Genomic DNA, 20248 nt, shown 5'->3' with positions numbered 1-20248 from the left:
AATTAAATTTCCAGAGGAAGGCTAAGCTTTGAAGTTGCGGTCGGCACAGGGACCGGTCGATTGAATAGCAAATTACAGAAAAATCAAATTGAAACAAACAATGCCTTAGATACGCGGACAATAACGCATTTACATTTTAAACACAGTAGCAGCACACGTTTTAACTTAAATTCAACCCAGGTGTCGACTAACTGAATCAAACCAGATCAGAAAAAAGTAAAACTTCCTGAAATCTCAGGGCATGCCAACTTGAATTACAAGTAGAGCATCATTTCTAATATGTAGATTAAATAAGCACAGCGGCTCTACTAAGAGTTAACGAAACAAGAGAACACTTCTGAATTTCCTCAGTACATGCCACACTTAAATTATAAACAGAGCAACAATTCTAATTTTTAGATTAAGTCGACATGGTGGCCGTTTAGTCAATGCAGCCACGTTCTACTAAGAGCCACTTAAGAAAACAAAGGAACAGTTATAAAGCCGCAGTCCACACCAGTCTTGAATTACAAATAGAGCATCCGTTCTAATTTTCAAGTTACACTTTACACAGTTTTAAGCAAGTAACCAATAGAATTTACTCAATGTGAGCTTGAGTTTTTAAAGTTATCCCGGTTCTCCGGCCGAATAATAACCTACAAGAAAACAGAACATTCAGATTCTATTTTAAAAACAGGTAATTTTCAGAGCCGTACCGTTGTTCTGTAGACGGATCCCACAACGATTTCACATTCAAAGCGTGCCAGGTCGGCTGTGGGCTCCAATAAAACCAAAACAAGCAAGTTAGCCGCCACATTCGTGACACCTTAACACACTAAACGTGGTGTATGGCTGGGGCTACTATTTGCCGAGACCACACTCACATCCTCACTTAATCCACAATAAGATACCCAAGCAGACAAACTACAAGTACGAAGCACAGAATAATCTACAACAACAATAATAAAAGAAAACGCCAGAGAAAACACAGGTTCATTAAAATTCTATGAACACTGCTGAACAAAGGCCAAAGGTAGGGAGCTTTTATCAAACATCTTCGTCCTAGAACTCCAGAACACGAAATTTGGAGGACAAGTAAGAGATAAGGCCACACTCTCACAGTCCGACATTGCTGTTCCTGCTACGAGGAGAAATTAACGGACCCTTCCACGAAACAAGTGTTTCTGAATAATCTGAATCTGTCAGACTCTAGTAAGATCTCACATTCGCATGCTTACATACACTACTGGCCATTAAAATTGCTACACCAAGAAGAAATGTAGATGATAAACAGGTATTCATTGGACAAATATATTATACTAGAACTGACATGTGATTACATTTTCACGAAGTTTGGGTGCATAGATCCTGAGAAATCAGTACCCAGAACAAACACTTCTGGCCGTAATAACGGCCTTGATACGCCTGGGCATTGAGTCAAACAGAGCTGGGATGGCGTGTACAGGTATAGCTGCCCATGCAGCCTGAACACGATACCACAGTTCATCAAGAGTAGTGACTGGCGTATTGTGACGAGCCAGTTGCTCGGCCACCATTGACCAGACGCTTTCAATTGCTGAGATATCTGGAGAATGTGCTGGCCAGGGCAGCAGTCGAACATTTTCTGTATCCAGAAAGGCCCGTACAGAACCTGCAACATGAGGTCGTGCATTATCCTGCTGAAATGTAGGGTTTCGCAGGGATCGAATGAAGGGTAGAGCCACGAGTCGTAACACATCTGAAATGTAACGTCCACTGTTCAAAGTGCCGTCAATGCGAACAAGAGGTGACTGAGATGTGTAACCAATGGCACCCCATACCGTCACGCCGGTTGATACGTCAGTATGGCGATGACGAATACACGCTTACAATGTGCGTTCACCGCGATGTCGCCAAACACGGATGCGACCATCATGATGCTGTAAACAGAACCTGGATTCATCCGAAAAAATGACGTTTTGCCATTCGTGCACCCAGGTTCGTCGTTGAGTACACCATCGCAGGCGCTCCTGTCTGTGATGCAGCGTCAAGAGTAACGGCAGCCATGGTCTCCGAGCTGATAGTCCATGCTGCTGCAAACGTCGTCGAACTGTTCGTGCAGATGGTTGTTGTCTTGCAAACGTCCCCATCTGTTGACTCAGGGATCGAGACGTGGCTGCACGATCCGTTACAGCCATGCAGATAAGATGCGGGTCATCTCGACTGCTAGTGATACGAGGCCGTTGGGATCCAGCACGGCGTTCCGTATTGCCTTCCTGAGCCCACCGATTCCATATTGTGCTAACAGTCATTGGATCTCGACCAACGCGAGCAGCAATGTCGCGATACGATAAACCGCAATCGCGATAGGCTACAATCCGACCTTTATCAAAGTCGGGAACGTGATGGTACGCATTTCTCCTCCTTACACGAGGCATCACAACAACGTTTCACCAGGCAACGCCGGTCAACTGCTGTTTGTGTATGAGAAATCGTTTGGAAACTTTCCTAATGTCAGCACGTTGTAGGTGTCGCCACAGGGGCCAACCTTGTGTGAATGCTCTGAAAAGCTAATCATTTGCATGTTACAGAATCTTCTTCCTGTCGGTTAAATTTCGCGTTAGCCGGCCGGTGTGGCCGTGCGGTTAAAGGCGCTTCAGTCTGGAACCGCGTGACCGCTATGGTCGCAGGTTCGAATCCTGCCTCGGGCATGGATGTGTGTGATGTCCTTAGGTTAGTTAGGTTTAATTAGTTCTAAGTTCTAGGCGACTGATGACCTCAGAAGTTAAGTCGCATAGTGCTCAGAGCCATTTGAACCATTTTTAAATTTCGCGTCTGTAGCACGTCATCTTCGTGGTGTAGGAATTTCAATGGCCAGTAGTGTATTTGTTGGCGAACAAACCGCCAGTCAAAAGCATAAGTCAATCACAAGGGGAAAATCGTAAGCTCAAGCGCGCACACACCAACATGTGCGCTAAATTCTGGTAGAAAATTCGCTTCATGACACATTGGGATCACGTCTCCACCTGCAGCCAACAGCGGCGGTCCTCCCAGTGTACCCCCCCCCCCCCCTCCCCGCTTCTGAGCTTCTGATCCCTAATTAGACCGCCACGTGGTCGCAGCGCCCCCTAAACCAGCAGCGCCCTCTGCGAAAGTCAACGTGCAGCCGCCAACTCGGGATGGCTTGGCGGGCAATTCAAACACGAAAGAGCCGGTTCGGGTCAACCTCCCTCACCAAATCTAGAAAAGCACAGGTTTCCACTCCACCCGACGTTCTCTTCCCAGGCAATGTCTAACCCTGCTTCACCTGACTGACGTCGACATGAGAGAGTTTTCCCTTGCTGAGGCTACGCATGAGAATATTCACCAGGGTCAGAGTCGCACATCTTCACAGGGGCCAAGGAAACATGGAGGCAACTTACTGAAATAACTCGCCTTTCCCTTTAAAGCTGCACTGTGGTTCTGCACGAATACCCAGTTCCCCACTTCAGGCTTAAAGGTTTACAACCTCTGTAGTGACGCGAGGCTCACCTTTGGTTTACTCATTGGATATTTTACCTCGACCTCTGCCTTTTTTTCTTTGTAACTTCCGGAACAACTCGCTCCAGGAGTAGATAATTAATTGACCATAAAGTAGCGAACTGACTTTGTACCCCAAAATAATCGTTGCCAGGGAAATCTTGACCGACTCATGTTGATGTGCTGAAGGTGAAATTCAGCCATGGAATTGACAGATCCTATTTTCTCTGCGACCTACTGAGGAAAATGATGAGCACTGCCTTTAAGGTGCAGTTAACTCGCTATGCGAACGAAGGTTGAGGAAAGCATGGAGTGATGGTGATATGTTTAACAGCATTCTCAAAACAGAACCTTTTAAAAATCTTGGAAGTAAAGGCTGAGGCGTTGTTGACCTAGGAGGTCCAAAGCAGGAGAAAGTGGTCAACAGATGGCGAAAGTTCAGTGGAGGCATGACACCTCGGCTTGGGATTAACCAACAGAAACGCAAGCACGCATCAGCCATCACCAAAACATACTTACTGCCAGCATCAGTCCGAGGAAGGGGTCCTATATATTTTATGAAAAGCTTATCCACCAGACAGTTCCGCCTGGTGGGCTGCAAAAGGCCCTTACATGAATTGGAGCTTGGTTTGGCCTGTTTAGAACACTCACACTCACTCATCAAATCTCAGACATCCTTATGAAGGGTGGCCAGATAACCTGATACCTACTCTTTTCGATGGTCTTATGAACCCCAGAATGGCCATCCACTGGAGTATTGTGTAAGTAAAGGAAAAGAAGGACCACAAGCTCTTTCGATAACCAGATCTTAGGCTTGTGTGTACCACTACGGCAGGGGCGGGCAAACGTTGCACGCGGCTCATGAGCGCACAGCGCTGCACGTGTGCTGCTCGCGTGCAATCGTCGACTGGGGCAGTGGCGACAGCCGGCAGGTTGCGGCAGTGTAGTACCAGGCTAGCTGCAGACGTTGATGCGTAGCGACCACTACGTAGTCAACGTTGTATTTCAAGAACCGGAAAATGCAGAGTGAAACAAGGAAACGGAGAAGTGGAGATTTGCTATCTTTTAAAAAGTAATGGGAGAATCATTTTTTCTTTGTGCAAAAACGTGAAAATTCAAAATGTTTAATATGTGACAGTATTCTCGCTGGTCAGCGGAAGTTTGTTATTGAAGGCCATTATAACAAATTTCACAAGGACGAGTACAATTTATTGTCGGATTCTGAGCGGATGGGGTAATTGACTGAGCTTAAGAAGAGCGATCTGACGATACTAGATGAATCTGTCGTAGTTGCTGTGGTCACGAGAGATCTGCGACTTCCTTTCGTCATGTCTCTCATGTAACTGATTTAACATTTTATGGAGCACCATTTTCAATTTTTCAGGACGACAACAATAATAGCCCAGCGGTACGAGCTTAATATAGCGAGAGCTGGAAAACCATTTGCTGAATTAGTAAGTGTCGGTTAAGAGCAAACATCAGTGATAAAAATTTAAGTAAATGCTTGCGTTTGTCTGTATGTAGAAATTTTGTTCCACTCCACCTGTGATAATTAAATAAAACGTTTCGTAGGTAACAGGTACTCTTTCAAAAAAACGACATCTTTCAAGCACTCCTATTAACCTTATTTTGTTCCACTCCACCTGTGATAATTAAATAAAACGTATCGTAGGTAACAGGTACTCTTTCAAAACACGACATCTTTCAAGCACTACTACTACTAATCTTATTCCTACATTCAATGAAGCAAGCTAGGAAATAAAACGCATTGCAGAGGAAGGAGCGGACAGAAGGTATGGTGGGGAGGGGAGGTAAGCGGGTGGCCAGCTTGCCCCTGTGTGCACGCAGAACACCTGTTAACTGCACGCGTGCAAGTGCACCGCACACGTGCAGGATTCCTGCCCGCCCCTGTACTACGGCAATGACAGAGAAGACCCTTTTGCAGATTGTAGCCAACAACTTGCTGCCCTTGCAACAACTTCTGTTTAATCAGGGCGATTCCTGGGCCACGATCTTGTTCCTCCTTCAAGTTGGTGAAGAGTTCAGTCTCCTTCATTAATATCCCTGTGACCCAGTCCTCCACAGGCTCCCCGTGGTCCTCGACCTCTCCTTCAAGTATTCGGCTTAGGGAATTTGACACCTAATTTTCGGAGCCTCTTATAAGGTTAACTTGAAAACGGAAGTCCGAGATACGAAGGGCCCAACCTGTATTCCAAGGGTGGGCTAAGATCCAACTGAAAATCTAATGGTCTGTTTCTAAAAGAAATGCTCTGTGTTCGACATAGAACTTAAATGTCTCCAGAGCAAAGATGACCACTAAGGCTTCCCATTCGTAAACTGTATATTTGGTTTCAACCAGCAACAGCTTCCTCGAGGTATAAGCTATAGGGCGTCGTTCTCCATTCTGCTCTTGAAGAATGGCTGCTACCCAAAAGTCGAAGCATCTTTTTGGACAACAAACGGAAGCTTGACCGACGGACTACTCAAGGCTTCTTTAATAAAGTCAAAAGGCGCCTGATGACTCTTGTCCCAGAGGAACATCACCCGCTTATTGCGAAGATCAGTAAGTGGCGGAGTTAGGGACGAACTTACAAAAAAAATTTGTCATGCCGATGGAGCTAGATACCGCGTTCTTATTCTATGGTGCAAGACACCTACGTAAACCATCGATGCGATCCTGGTCTAAGGAAACTTCATCACCAGAAACTGAATGCCCTAGGAAGAAAATCTGCTGATGCGCCAAAGTAATCTTTGATGGATTGACCGTCAATCTTGCCTCCTTAAAACTGCCTCTAGGTGCGTCAAACGATCAGCGAAAGTGGTGCTACAAACCGGTACATCATCCAGATAAGTGTAGACATACTTAAATTTGAGTTCACCCAAGACACAATCCAAAATACGGGACAAAATAGCACAGTAGCACATGTGGACGAATCGAAGGGAACTCTATTAAATTCTTAGAGTTTCTAGACCACGCAAAATATAATGATATGTTTATATTCTTCAGATAACGGGATTTGATAATACACTTTGCTTAGATCAAGAACAGTGAAAAATATGGCCCAAGCAAGCCACTTTAAACAGTAGTGAAGATCATGTAAAAGCAAGGGCTCCAACACAACCAAATGTTCAAATGCCTGTGAATTCCTAAGGGACCAAAGTGCAGAAGTCATTGGTCCCTAGACTTACACACTACTTAAACTAACTTATGCTAAGGAAACACAACATGCCCGAGGAAGGACTCGAAACTCCGGCAGGAGGAGACGCGCAATCCGTGACATGGCGCCTCAAACGGAGCGGTCAATCCGCGTGGCTCCAACACAACCTTATTAGGCAAAATTTTAGGTTATTTAAAGTTTGTGTCTTCAGTTTTTTGGACGATGTGGTCATATTTAGTGCCTTCTTTATAGAGCATTTAGAGTACATCCAGAAGATACTAACCAGGCTCAGCGATGCGGGGCTGACTGTGAAACCATCAAAGATAACCTTGGTTAGGCGCCAAATGTCGTTTTTGGGCCACTTGGTGTCCGGGGATGGAAACAGCATTAATCAGGAAGGCACTAAGGCGTTAAGGAATTTTCCACAGCTACCACATAAGAGGGAGGTTGCCCATTTGTAGGGGTGGCTAATTATTTTCGCAGATTTGTCCCAAACTTTGCTCAACTTGCAGCTTCGTTACATTTGTTACGCAGAAATAATAAGAAATTAGTTTGGGCTGAAAGTCAGCAGGCAGCCTTTGAAGGAATTAAAACTGCGATTGCCAACCCACCAGTTTTAGCCGTAACTGACTTTAAGAAAAGATTTGAGGTCCGTGCTTGCAATACTGGTGTGGCGACAGTTCTTTTACAGGAAGATCAAGATATCAGGCGTCCGTTAGCTGTCTTATTTGCTCCGAAAAAATTTCGATTCTATCTCGAACATCGTGAACTTGACCCGGAGACGATAATCAGGTCCTTAGTTGGATCGTAGCTCGTCCTAGGAAGAAACGGCGTATCACGAGATGGGCGGTCCGCATTTCGGCTTTCCATTTTAAGGTTTGGCACGCTAAGAGATCTGTAATCAGGTTGTTGACGCCTTTAGCAGAATGTTCCAACAGCCAACAGCAGAAGCTGGATGATGAAACGCCGGACAGTCATCTAGTATGTACGATCCTTACCGAGGTACCCCCAGCTGTTTAATAATTTGAAAACTGAACAAGAACAAGACCCATTTTGGGCGGGTCGCAGGAAGCAAATACCAGATGGACAGGAATCTAATGACTATTTTCTGAAGAACCGCATTCTGGGTAGGGCTGGGGAAGGTAGAATTTGTCTCCCACGAGTATTAGTGATTCCGGTCTTCCGGTACTTCCATGACTCTCCAGTAGGAGGGCATTTAGGCCTTTATAAAACCATGGAGGTCACGGAGCAGCTGACCTGGCCGACACTTTATAAAGTTATTAGAGGTTTAATCAAAGAATGCAGAGTTTGTAAGAAGGGAAAACGAAGTATTCCCCTGGCGAGGGGATTGCTGCAGTAGGAATGGGAAGAGCATCCTTTGTACAAACTGTTAGTTGATTATTTGGGCCCACTTCCCCAGACTAAGTAATGCAATACATATATTCTCGTAGTGGTGGACACCTTCTCCAGGTTCGTTTGATTGATTCCTAGCCAGGGTGTGACCGCTCTTTTCACCATTTCTCATCTTACGAGTATTTAGGTAGTTCAGGCCACTGCGGACTTTGGTTATGGATAATGCTCCTGGCTTTCTGGCAAGATCGTTTATACAATTCTGTTTTGGCAATGGGATAAACCATGTTACTACCACACCTTATTATCCTCAGGCTTCCTTTGTCGAAAGGATTAACAGTAACTTGAAGTCAGTGTTCATTATTTACCACCATAAATCGCCCAAGAAATGGGGTACCACCTTGCTCTGGTTAAACTTAGCGTTTAATTCCTCACCGCATGGAGCATCCCAGGCTACCCTACCTAGCCTAATGCTCGCATATCCCAAGAATTCCCCATGGGAGATAAATGATCTTTTACCTCCATCTATCACTCTGGAGGTTCTTAGGGAGAATTGGGGCACGCTCAGTCAAATATTAGAAAGGTTCACGATCGTAAGGTCTGTCGCTATAGTAGAAACAAGCACCCCTTTCAAGGAAAGATAGGGGATCTTGTTCAAATGGTTCAAATGGCTCTGAGCACTATGGCACTTAACTTCTGAGGTCATCAGTCCCCTAGATCTTAGAACTACTTAAACCTAACTAACCTAAGGACATTACACACATCCATGCCCGAGGCAGGATTCGAACCTGCGACCGTAGCGGTAGCGCCTAGAACCGCTCGGCCACCACGGCCGGGGGATCTTGTCTAAAGCAGGAACTTTCCTGGGCAGACTTCCCAGGATAAGCGCTTAGGGAAGCTTGCCCAACGTTTCCTAGGTCCATATTCCATTGTCAAAATCTTAAGCCCCGTCAATCTTTTCCTCAAGGACCCAGAAAATGGGGAAGCTCATAAGGCTTCATCTCAGTCAGACTAAACATTCCAGCGGAGTGAGAGGTTCTTAGCCCAGTGGGAGGCTTGTTCTAGTTTGAGAGGGGAGGTTGAGCTGTGGCGCCGTTGAATTGGCGCCACTGGCTCAGGTGCAGTATCGACTTTCCCTCTTGCAGCCCCATTGCCAATATCTATGAGGAAGAGTTGGTGTGTGGGCTGTGTCCTTAGAGGGTCTTTGCTTGCCAATATATATTCGGGGTTCGCTGGCAACAGAAGAAGGCACGAGGTTTGGGGATTGACAGTAGCAACGTGACAAGAGGTGGTCATAATGTCCGAGTGGTCGAAGCCACGAGCTGTGCAGGGAGAGCCTGCGCAGAGCAAAGATACCGGAGTTCTTCAGCGGAGTCAGCGTCGACTACAAGCAGCAGGCCGACATCCCGTCGGTTGGTTGACAACATTCGTGTCGGACGGCCGCTCATGGCCTGGCTGCCCTCTTCTACCTGGCTTTCATCGGCACCACTTAGTAACTGCTGTGACGCACTGTGGGTCCATGGAATTACTTTCTGATAAAGGGAAGTAACCTTCTGTAATCATCGTGGTGATTTGTTTCATTGTCCACCTGCCCTCCTTATTATTTTCTGGGTTCTACCTGACCCTCAGAGTTCACTCTGTTGGCTCTTTAGTCGTAAATATAGGCGGTAGTGTTGTACTGAGACACTAGTTGTTGTTTGGAAACTTGTCCCCCTATTATATTGCCTTCACTTTCTGATTTGTATCCGATAATTAATGTTCTAAATAATCATGCAGCAGGAACAATTGTACTAAGGCACAGGAAGCCGCTAAACAAAAGAGGGACCTTGTGGCTAGATTTAGGTGCTAACCGGTCTAATTCTTTGATTGTAATTGCATTTCTCAGTCATTAGTTATAACGTGAATAACCTGTTGTACTAAGCTGTTCGTTTCCGTGTTTCAAAGACCGGGTCATTGTTGATGTATTTTAGCTGTATGTTGTGGTTCCGCCGGCCGTTGGTGGCCGAGCGGTTCTAGGCGCTTCAGTCTGGAACCGCGCGACCACTACGGTCGCAGGTTCGAATCCTGCCTCGGGGCCGCGGTGGTCTAGAGGTTCTGGCGCTGCAGTCCGGAACCGCGGGACTGCTACGGTCGCAGATTCGAATCCTGCCTCGGGCATGGGTGTGTGTGATGTCCTTAGGTTAGTTAGGTTTACGTAGTTCTAAGTTCTAGGGGACTTATGACCTAAGATGTTGAGTCCCATAGTGCTCAGAGCCATTTGAACCTGCCTCGGACATGGATGTGTGTGATGTCCTTAGGTTAGTTAGGTTTAAACAGTTCTAGGGGACTGATGAACTGAGATGTTAAGTCCCACAGTGCTGAGAGCCATTTGAACCATTCGTTGTGGTTCCGTCGAGTGAGTTCTCTTGTAATAAGTGTTCAGATGTGATGTTTTAAGACTTTCCTTCAGAGCAGTCTTAATAACTGACAGTCAGTTTAACCTTGAAAATATTAACAGCAAACTATCACCAGGGCTAATCAATTGTCAGAAGGGACGGGTTGGGGTCCAGTCGCACCTTGGGTGCCGATTGAAATTAAGAGGTTGGTTGCTTTGAAGTAAGCCTTATCAATGTCATATTGTTGCTTATCTGTTTAACCTTTCAGCACAGGTGCCCATCTTGACCCCGAACCTTTCAACATACAGCTTTCAAATTAAAAGTTAAGTCACTTGTTTTGAGTAATTGAATCACTCTTCTCATCAATGGAGCTTATATAGTTTTCATGTGTTGCATAAGGGCGTTTAATAAGACAGACTGTGTCCAACGCGGTAGTAAACACCGCTGTTTCGCCAGAAAACGGCCGGGCTGCAGGTCCGGCCGTCTTGTAGTCATTGTCATATTTTGTAATACAGCACACTTATTCAACTTAAGGTTTAAGGTCAAAAGAACTTTGCAAATTTATTCACTTTGTTAAAGAAAATTTTAAGGTTAAATGCTTTGACTATCTGTAAAACACAGTTTATATATTGTTAAATAAACAAGTTGTGTGAAAAGATAATTATACTGGTGGGTCCTCCCTTCCACGTTTTCCTTAATTCCAGTATGTTCCATGTATCACCATTATCTGATCCCTCCAATCCAGTTCCACACGTGAATAGTGCATGGGAAGTATGTTTGTCGGTGAGCCTCAGTATTGGCTTTAATTTCTCGAATTTCCTCCTCGTGGGCAATGCGCGAGACGTATGTGTGTGGGGAAGAGTAATATATTGTCAGACTCCTCCTGAAAAGTGCTGTCCCGAAATTTCAATAGTAAATCTCTCTGTTCTGCACAACGCCTCTCTTATAACGCTCTCTCTCCAGCTAAACGATCTCATGTCGAAACTCGCCGTTCTTCGTTGGATCTTCTCTATCTCCTCTGTCGGTCCCACCTGACAGGGATCCCAGATAGATGAACAACACTCAAGCGCCTTATAAGCCACTTCTTTCGTAGATGAGTTACATTTCCTTAAGATTCTTCCAGTGAATGTGAGTCTGGTGTCTGCTTTTCCCACGATCTGTGTTATATGGCCATTCCCCTTAAGGTCGCTCTGGATAGTTACGCCTAGATATTTTACGGCAGACGCTGTCGCCAGCTGTTTGTCATCAATAGTGTAGCTGTACAGTAGTAGATTTCTTTTCCTATGCGGAATATGTATATTTCTTTACGTTCAGTGTCAACTGCCAGAGTCTGCACCATTCATCAATTCTCTGCTGGCCGTTCTGCAAATTCTTACTATCTTCTGGCGTTGCTACTTTGATATAGACAACTGAATCATCTGCGAATAGCCTTGAAGAGTATCCGATGTTTTCAACTAGATCATTTATATGAGGGTTAAATGAAAAGTAATGCCTCCACCTTCGTTAATTGGGTTTAGATGGGAATATTTTAATAAATCAAACGCAGAAATAATCCTTAGAATGTGACCTTCAATTACCAATATCCACTTTTCCACATAATCACTAGCCAATTGGATACATTTCTACCAACGATGAACAAGTTTTCTGAAGAAGTCGACATTCTGTTTCCGCAACCACAGTCTCACAGTTCTCTCAACGTCTTCATCAGAAGCATAATGATGTCCCTGCAGATCGTCGTTCATTATCGCAAGGATAGGAAGTCAGACGGTGCTAAATCTGGAATGTATGAAGGATGCCGTACGGTGGTGAGATTTAGTCTCTGAAGTTCTGCTGTGGTGGCACGTGAAGTGTGTGGTTTGGCATTGTCATGCTGCAGAAAAATGTTTCCCTTTTCCTTTAGGACCCTTGTTAGCCTTCGTTTCAGAGTTCGCTGCCTTGTGATGTAACGCTCTGAATCAATGTGTCAACATTTTGCTTGTTTAACTCGGTGGTTGCTGTCACAGGACCTCCAACTCTCTGTTTCTCACACAGGTCAGGTGTTCCCGCCTCAGCATCTTTAAACATACTCGCCCAACGACGCTCAGTACTCACATCAGCACAGTCACCATAAACTGCTTTCATTCTCTGATGAATCTCCTTAGGGGTGACACCTTCTGCTGTTAAGAATTCATTGACTCCACATTGCTTAAATCGCATTGACCAACCGTCTGCGCACGGTTCCATACTTTACACTGTAACAACACAACCGTTCAATGCTAAGGCTTCCCGCCAACTGGAGCTGTATAAAAGAGGCTATGGAACAAGTCAGTAACTGCCACATACCAATGCTGCCAACTGTTGAAGGTTACGAAGGTGGAGGCATTACTTTTCAGTCAACCCTCGCACATATTGTAAACAGCAGGGTCCTATCATACTTTCCTGTGGTACTCCGGATATTACATTTACATCTGTCGGTTTAGTTCGGTTAAGAGCGACGTGTTGAGTTCTATTTGCAAAAAAGTCTTGAACCCAAACGCAGGTCTGCTCCGATACTCCGTCAGATCGTATTTTTTCATTAAACGGCAATGCGGGACGATGTCAAATGCCTTACTGAAATCAACGAACACGGCATGAATCTGAGCGCCGTTGTCCACTGCACTGTGGATCTCAAGGAGGAACAGAACGAGCTGAGTTTCACAGGATCTCTGTTTGCGCAAACCGTGTTGATTGTTAGAGGACATGTTCATTTCCCAAAAACATGATTTTTGAGCATAAAACATTTCCATAATTCTACAATAGATTGACGTCAACGATATAGGTCTATAATGTGGATCTGTCTCACGACCTTTCTTAAAAACGGGAATGACCTGCGCTTTTTAACAGTCGTTAGGTACCTTTCGTTGCTCAAGCGATCTTCCGTAAATTACTGCTAGAAGGGGAGCAAGTTCTTTGCATAATATTTATAGAATCTTATAGGTATCTCATCTGTTCCTCTAGTCTTTCCACTACTAAGCAATTGTAGCTGCTTTTCAATTCCATGATCGGTTATCTCAATATCTGACATTTCAATGTTCGTACTATGATTAGGGACAGTGTTAGAATCTTCTGCGGTGAAACAAATTTGGAAGACCGAATTCTGTATTTCGGCCTTCTCTCTGTTATCTTCCGTTTCGGTGCCGGTGCCGGTCGCTGAGAGAATGAATAGATGATTTTGACCCATTTACTGATTTTACATACGACCAAACTCTCTTAGGGCTTTTACTGAGGTCGGTTGACAACGTCTTACTTTCAGAATCATTGAAAGCTTCTCTCACTGCTCATTTTCGCTTCGTTCAGCTTTTGTTTGTCAGCTAGGTTCTTATGTCTCTTGAATCTGAGATGAAGTGCTCTTTGTTTACGTAGCGCTTTTCTAACACGGCTATTAAATCATGGTGGATATTTCCCATCCCTTAAAACCTTAATCGAAACATACTTGTCCAGGGCATATTGAACGATGCCTTTGATTTTTTTTCCATTTGTTTTCCACGTCTTCGTCCTCATTACCGAATATTTGATGCTGACTGCTGAGATATTCTGAAATTTGTATCCTGTCACCCTTGCTGAGCAAATATATCGTCCTACCTTCCTTAACACTCCTTGTTGGACCCGTCGTCATAGATGCACAATTAAGGAAACGATCCAGCAACAATAATAGGGATGTACAGAGGCTAGGACGACCGCCGACGCCCGGGGGATAAGGCACTTCTGGAATTTAAAAAATAAAAAATAAAATAAAAAACAAAATTAATAAATAAAACAGAAGGAAACGGAAAATTAAAATGGGAAAAAGGATGGAAACTCCATCAGTCGAGAGATGACATCGCTGTTGTTGTTGTTGTGGTCTTCAGTCCTGAGACTGGTTTGATGCAGCTCTCCATGCTACTCTATCCTGTGCAAGCTACATCCTTCCGAATCTGCTTACTGTATTCATCTATCGGTCTTCCTCTACGATTTTTACCCTCCACGCTGCCCTCCAGTACTAAATTGGTAATGCCTTGATGCCTCAGAACAAGTCCTACCAACAGATCCCTTCTTCTAGTCAAGTTGTGACATAAATTTCTCTTCTCCCCAATTCTATTCAATACCTCCTCATTAATTATGTGATCTACCCATCTAATCTTCAGCATTCTTCTGTAGCACCACTTTTCGAAAGCTTCTATTCTCTTCTTGTCCAAACTATTTATCGTCCATGTTTCACTTCCATACATTGCTACACTCCATACAAATACTTCCAGAAACGACTTCCTGACACTTATATCAATACTCGATGTTTACAAATTTCCCTTCTTCAGAAACGCTTTCCTTGCCATTGCCAGTCTACATTTTATATCAGTTATTTTGCTCCCCAAATAGCAAAACTCATCTACTACTTTAAGCGTCTCATTTCCTAATCTAATTCCTTCAGCATCACCCGACTTAATTCGACTACATTCCATTATCCTCATTTTGCTTTTGTTGATGTTCATCTTATATCCTCCTTTCAAGACACTGTCCATTCCGTTCAACTGCTCTTCCTAGTCCTTTGCTGTCTCTGAGAGTGTTACAATGTCAGCGGCAAACCTCAAAGTTTTTATTTCTTCTCCATGGATTTTAATACCTACTCCGAATTTTTCTTTTGTTTCCTCCACTGCTTGCTCAATATACAGACTGAATGACATCGGGGAGAGGCTACAACCCTGTGTGACTCTTTTCCCAACCACTGATTCTCTTTCATGCCCCTCTACTCTTATAACTGACATCTGGTTTCTGTACAAATTGTAAATAGCCTTTCGCTCCCTGTATTTTACCCCTGCCACCTTTAGAATTTGAAAGAGTATTCCAGTCAACATTGTCAAAAGCTTTCTCTAAGTCTAAGGTAATGTAAGATGTCAAGCTGTGAGACCAGGTCGTGTATCATCCTTTGTTACTTCAATCGGTGGAGCATTTGTCTGCAAAAGACAACGACCTGAGGTTCGAGTCTCAGCCTGGCATACTCTTTTTACTTCCCAGAAAGTTTAAAGTGTATTCAGTGTTCCCATGTTAATCTAGAAGTCCCAAACTATGTAACAATAACAGTGATTTTTTCAAAATAAGTATTGCTTTATGTTGTTGATAATATTGTAGAAATAGATAAATAATAACACATTTATCCACTTCATCAGTTGGATATGTATTGCGTGTAGTTTTCTTCTTCTTCTTCTTCTTGTTCTTTGGGGTAGGTACTCGAATTCCATGCCATTTATCATCATATCCTTTCTTCTGCAAACCTAAGCAGCTTTTGCAGTTTACATACACATTGCCCCACCTTCTCTGGTCAGTATCATTAATCTTTTCTACAGCAGCTGTCAGCAATCACTCACTATGGCTGCAGTGTGAGGTAATAATGTATATGGCTTTTAATTGTAAATTAGGTATCTTTAGCCATATGACTAGTAGGCTAATGGGGGAGAGGAGGACAATTCGTTAGTGTAGGTTGCATACATCAGGGACAGGCATACATTCAGGGGACATCTCGTTTGATTTATGACTCCCTGGGAATAATCAGTCCTTCTGAGAAACCCCCCTCCTCCTCCCATTAACCTATTGTTATACTAACTGATTTATGACAATCTGGATTTAATCCATCCTTCTGGGAAAATCCCCATCCATCCCCTTCACCCTTCATTTGACCTATTGTTATGCTAATTGATTTATGACCTCCTAGGGATAATCCAGCCTTCTGAGAAACCTCCCACTCCTCCTCCTCCGTCTCCTCCTCCCCTACCCATCTGGAAAATCCCAAATTCTCCCCCTCACCATCGCTGATACAAGCACACTTTTGATGTCAAATTAATTGATGGTTGAAATGGCTCTGAGCACTATGGGACTTAATTTCTGAAGTCATCAGTCCTCTAGAACTTAGAACTACTTAAACCTGACTAACCTAAGGACATTACACACATCCATGCCCGAGGCAGGATTCGAACCTGCGACTGTAGCGGTCGGGCGGTTCCAGACTGTAACGCCTAGAACCGCTTGGCCGCTCTGACTGGCCAAATTAATTGAGTAATTAATGAAATCGATAGATAAAACCACTCCCCCTCTGGAAAATCCTGCATCCCGCCCCCCCCTCCCCTCCTCCATCTGCAAATTGATGGTAAAAGTACTCTTTCTGTGTGGGAGATGTAGAATCTCATGACACGAAATTCAAATCAATCTCAATAATATATTGATGCATATTCTTTATTTCATCAGTTTGCGGGAGACAGGGCTCCCCCCCCTTGTGTAGAGCTCACGTCTGCACCCCTCCCTCCACCCCCACTTTCCATGATGTAATAACTGTAAGGATCAAGGGATGGAATGAAGTGCTATGTAGTAGCCGCTGTTTGGGGCCTCCTGCGCATTTGTCCGTCATCTGGACACTGCCAAGGAGATAAGAAAACGCCCAACGTCCTAATTACAGATAATTATACTAAATGTCACCGACCACGGACCAGATGTGGGCCCTCTTTGATCTCGCAATTCCAAACAAAACATAAAGTGGCAACATTCTGCTTCCTGTCTCTCTCCAGAGGCTACTTCGTTTCTGTATGTACGAACCAACGTCTCCAAACATGCAGTTTTCCAGCTCTCCTCAGAATATTATATTCCTATTGGCTAATGCTGGGGGCGAAAGGGAAGCTGACACAATTTCGATATCAAAAATAGGGGGAAATAGTCCATCTGCACTACCCTATCAAATTACCTAATTGTATATAAATTTAAAAGAGTCAAATAGATCACTCAATACCAGCTTACGGTGATATTTCTTGTTAAAGGTTTGAGAGTCACACACAAACATTTTGTATATCAAATAATTAAATTTCGGAAATAAATTGATCGTAGTGATAAATATATCCAAGGTCTCATATGCACCAAAATTTGACAAGCACCCTCCTCCATCACAACATTTCCACTGAACATATCTGGTGAAAAAAAATCCAACCTAACATGCACTAACTATCGTGAGGAGTGCGCTGTCTGCCACTGGGCTCACAACCACACACTGCAATACAGACAAACAGCTGTGTCGTGCATGTCAACAGTTAAGCACCAATCTCCCAGTATTCGCACGCCTGTCGTACCAGATACTCAGGGGCTGGAGAGAGTATCACCGTGGCCGCCCAGCAATCAGCAGATTAATTTACATGAGGGAGAATAATTGACCAGTGCAAACATTCGCCGTATTGAATGTTCTCACGCAACACACACGTCCACTTCTCTCGCCGTTCTGCCAGCCTACTGGCTAGTTCACTATTCAGCTATCCAAAGGGCGCTGCGAGGACTGCCATCAGGACTTGTCCTCATGGCTGCGGGAGAGATACGACTAGATGGTAGATGGAATCTTTTCTTTGTACTCGACAACTCTCCAGTCGAGAGTCGCGCCCACTAATGCCACAGCCACAATGAACTGTGAAACAAGCAGCTGCATCTTGGACGAATATCTCTCATTGCAATTCCACCCCGACATAGGTTCTTCCCAGTTTAAAAAATCCACTTTACGCAATTTGAGACAGGAATATTGTTGACAATACACCTCGAATCTCTCATGCGAAAGGTAGATTCCTCCCTTTTATATGAATTATTTTCGAAGACAGAAGAAATCTGGGCATACACACTTTTTCACATTGCTAAAGCAATGTTACTTCTTGTGGAAATCCTGTAACAATGTGGCTTAAGCCATATTTCCTCCAAGTATTCACTCATCATGAAAAAAAATTTGTTCAAATCCGTTTAATATCTATTATGCCCTGCATCACAAGACTAGAATTTAAATTCATTTTTGGCTCATGATGGAGTGCTAAGATCTAACTCTGTCACAGGATGCATCCTCACCTTCTAACTCTCTTAAAGTAACCAAATGCTTCGTCACGTACGAAGTCTCTTAAAGTAAGGGCACAGAGAAGTTGTAAGTATCAGTTTTATACTACCTATCATTTTATAAATTCGATAACGTAGCTGATTTTATTGTGATGGTCTTCTCTCCCTTGTAGGCGGTGGATTAAAATTTCGTTAAAAGATGTCGCTACAACGAAAAAACGCATCATTTCCGCTCCAACTCCATTTATATTCGTGTTACCATAACCAGGTGGCACGTCACTGATATCAAATTGATAGGCTAATTACTGTGGGAAATACGGAACAGAAGAGAAACGAAGAATTTCCGATGTGGTGCTACAGACGAATATTGAAAATTAGGTGGACTCGTAAGGTAAGGAATGAGGAGGTTCTACGCAGAATTGGAGAGGAAAGGAATATGTGGAAAATACTGATAAGGAGAAGAGACAGGATGATAGGACATCTGTGAAGACATCAGGGAATGACTTCCATGGTACTAGAGGGTGTTGTAGAGGTCAAAAACTGTAGAGGAAGACAGAGAATGGAATACATACATCCAGAAAAACAATTGAAGATGTAGGTTGCAAGAGGAATTCATGGTGGGCCGCATCAAAATAGTCAGAAGATTAATGACTCAAAAAAGGCCAATCAATTAAACTGATCATGAGAGTCACTTTTTATGGCGAGTAACTTTTTCAAGCACTCGGATTACACTCAGCAGGTAGCTCAAATGGGAGTCTCTAGAGGGAAGACGATATCCCTTTCGAGGAACACTATTGACAACCGACATTTGAAGCTGACCGCAGAAGGATTCTGCGGTCGCCAACATACATTTCGCGGAAGGACCGCAAAGACGAGGTAACAGCAATTAGCCCTCGTAAGGGCGCATATAGACAATCTTTTTCACTCTCTCTATTTGCAAGTGTAACAGGAAAGGGAATGACCAGTAGTGATACAGCGTACCCTGCCTCACACATCGTATGATGGCTTTCCGAAGTAGGAATATAGATATAAATGTAAATTTAGTCTACCAGTTAAGATGTCGCTCTATCCATTTGCAGACATACAAAACTCTGGAAGAATGTTGTATCTTATTTATCGAGAAAACAAAAGGCGGAACTTACGCTGCTGATTATCTCTCGGTAAAAATCTTCATATAAACTCCTAATTTTCTCATTGCAGTCACTTCGAAAGATGAATGTGTTTGCCCACAACACTTAGAAGAAACGGTATAGAGCTCACCTCTCAACACCCCTTTGTCAGAATATCGTTTACCTGCCGTATTCTCACAAATCTTCCAGTCTTCGATATACAGCATTTGAATCTATATGATTTCCACGAGTAAGAGATGTCGCCCGCCAAGTCATACATACCTGCTAATTCTCTCGACATCCCTTCACATTCAGACAGCAGTGTTCCATTAGTTAGAAGGATGTCTATCCTTCACTTGTCACACACTAGGTAGAGGGTTATCACTAGCACACTAACGTACAGGAGGAAATTCACAACCATTCAGAGTATACGTGGACTGCACAAAGAAATTCAGTAGCATAATTCATATAATTCATCGATAATGAATGAAGGTCTATAAATATCACCCACTACATGTTCTGATCTTTTTTATCATATTCCTATGAATACAGCATTAGAAATACGATACTATAATCGCGTGTGGGTCTTCGTTGACAACACAGTTTCTCTCTCTCTCTCTCTCTCTTACTCTCTCTCTCTCTCTCTCTCTCTCTCTGCGTTGTCTTTGTAACATCCAGCGGAATAAAACTATGAACTGTAAAACCTTCGCTAAAGGCACCTGGTATAGAACTCGATAAAATATTACCTCTTCTCTCTCTTCCGATATATCAAAACCAGATACCGTCTGCGTGTTGACATCGAGCAAATTAAATATAGTCTACACATATTGATCAATTGGTGCAGGTGCCCAGCGATCAAAGCTGCTTGTACAGACCGGAGTAAAGTTTTGTCGCCCGTAATGTAGGACGACCAGATCCGACAGGCTATCAGTCACAAGCGAGG

Source organism: Schistocerca cancellata, chromosome 1, assembly GCF_023864275.1.
Source record: "Schistocerca cancellata isolate TAMUIC-IGC-003103 chromosome 1, iqSchCanc2.1, whole genome shotgun sequence".
NCBI classification, from domain to species: Eukaryota; Metazoa; Arthropoda; class Insecta; order Orthoptera; family Acrididae; genus Schistocerca; species Schistocerca cancellata.
The sequence above is the reverse complement of the archived record's forward strand: the minus strand, read 5'-3'. Positions refer to the sequence as shown.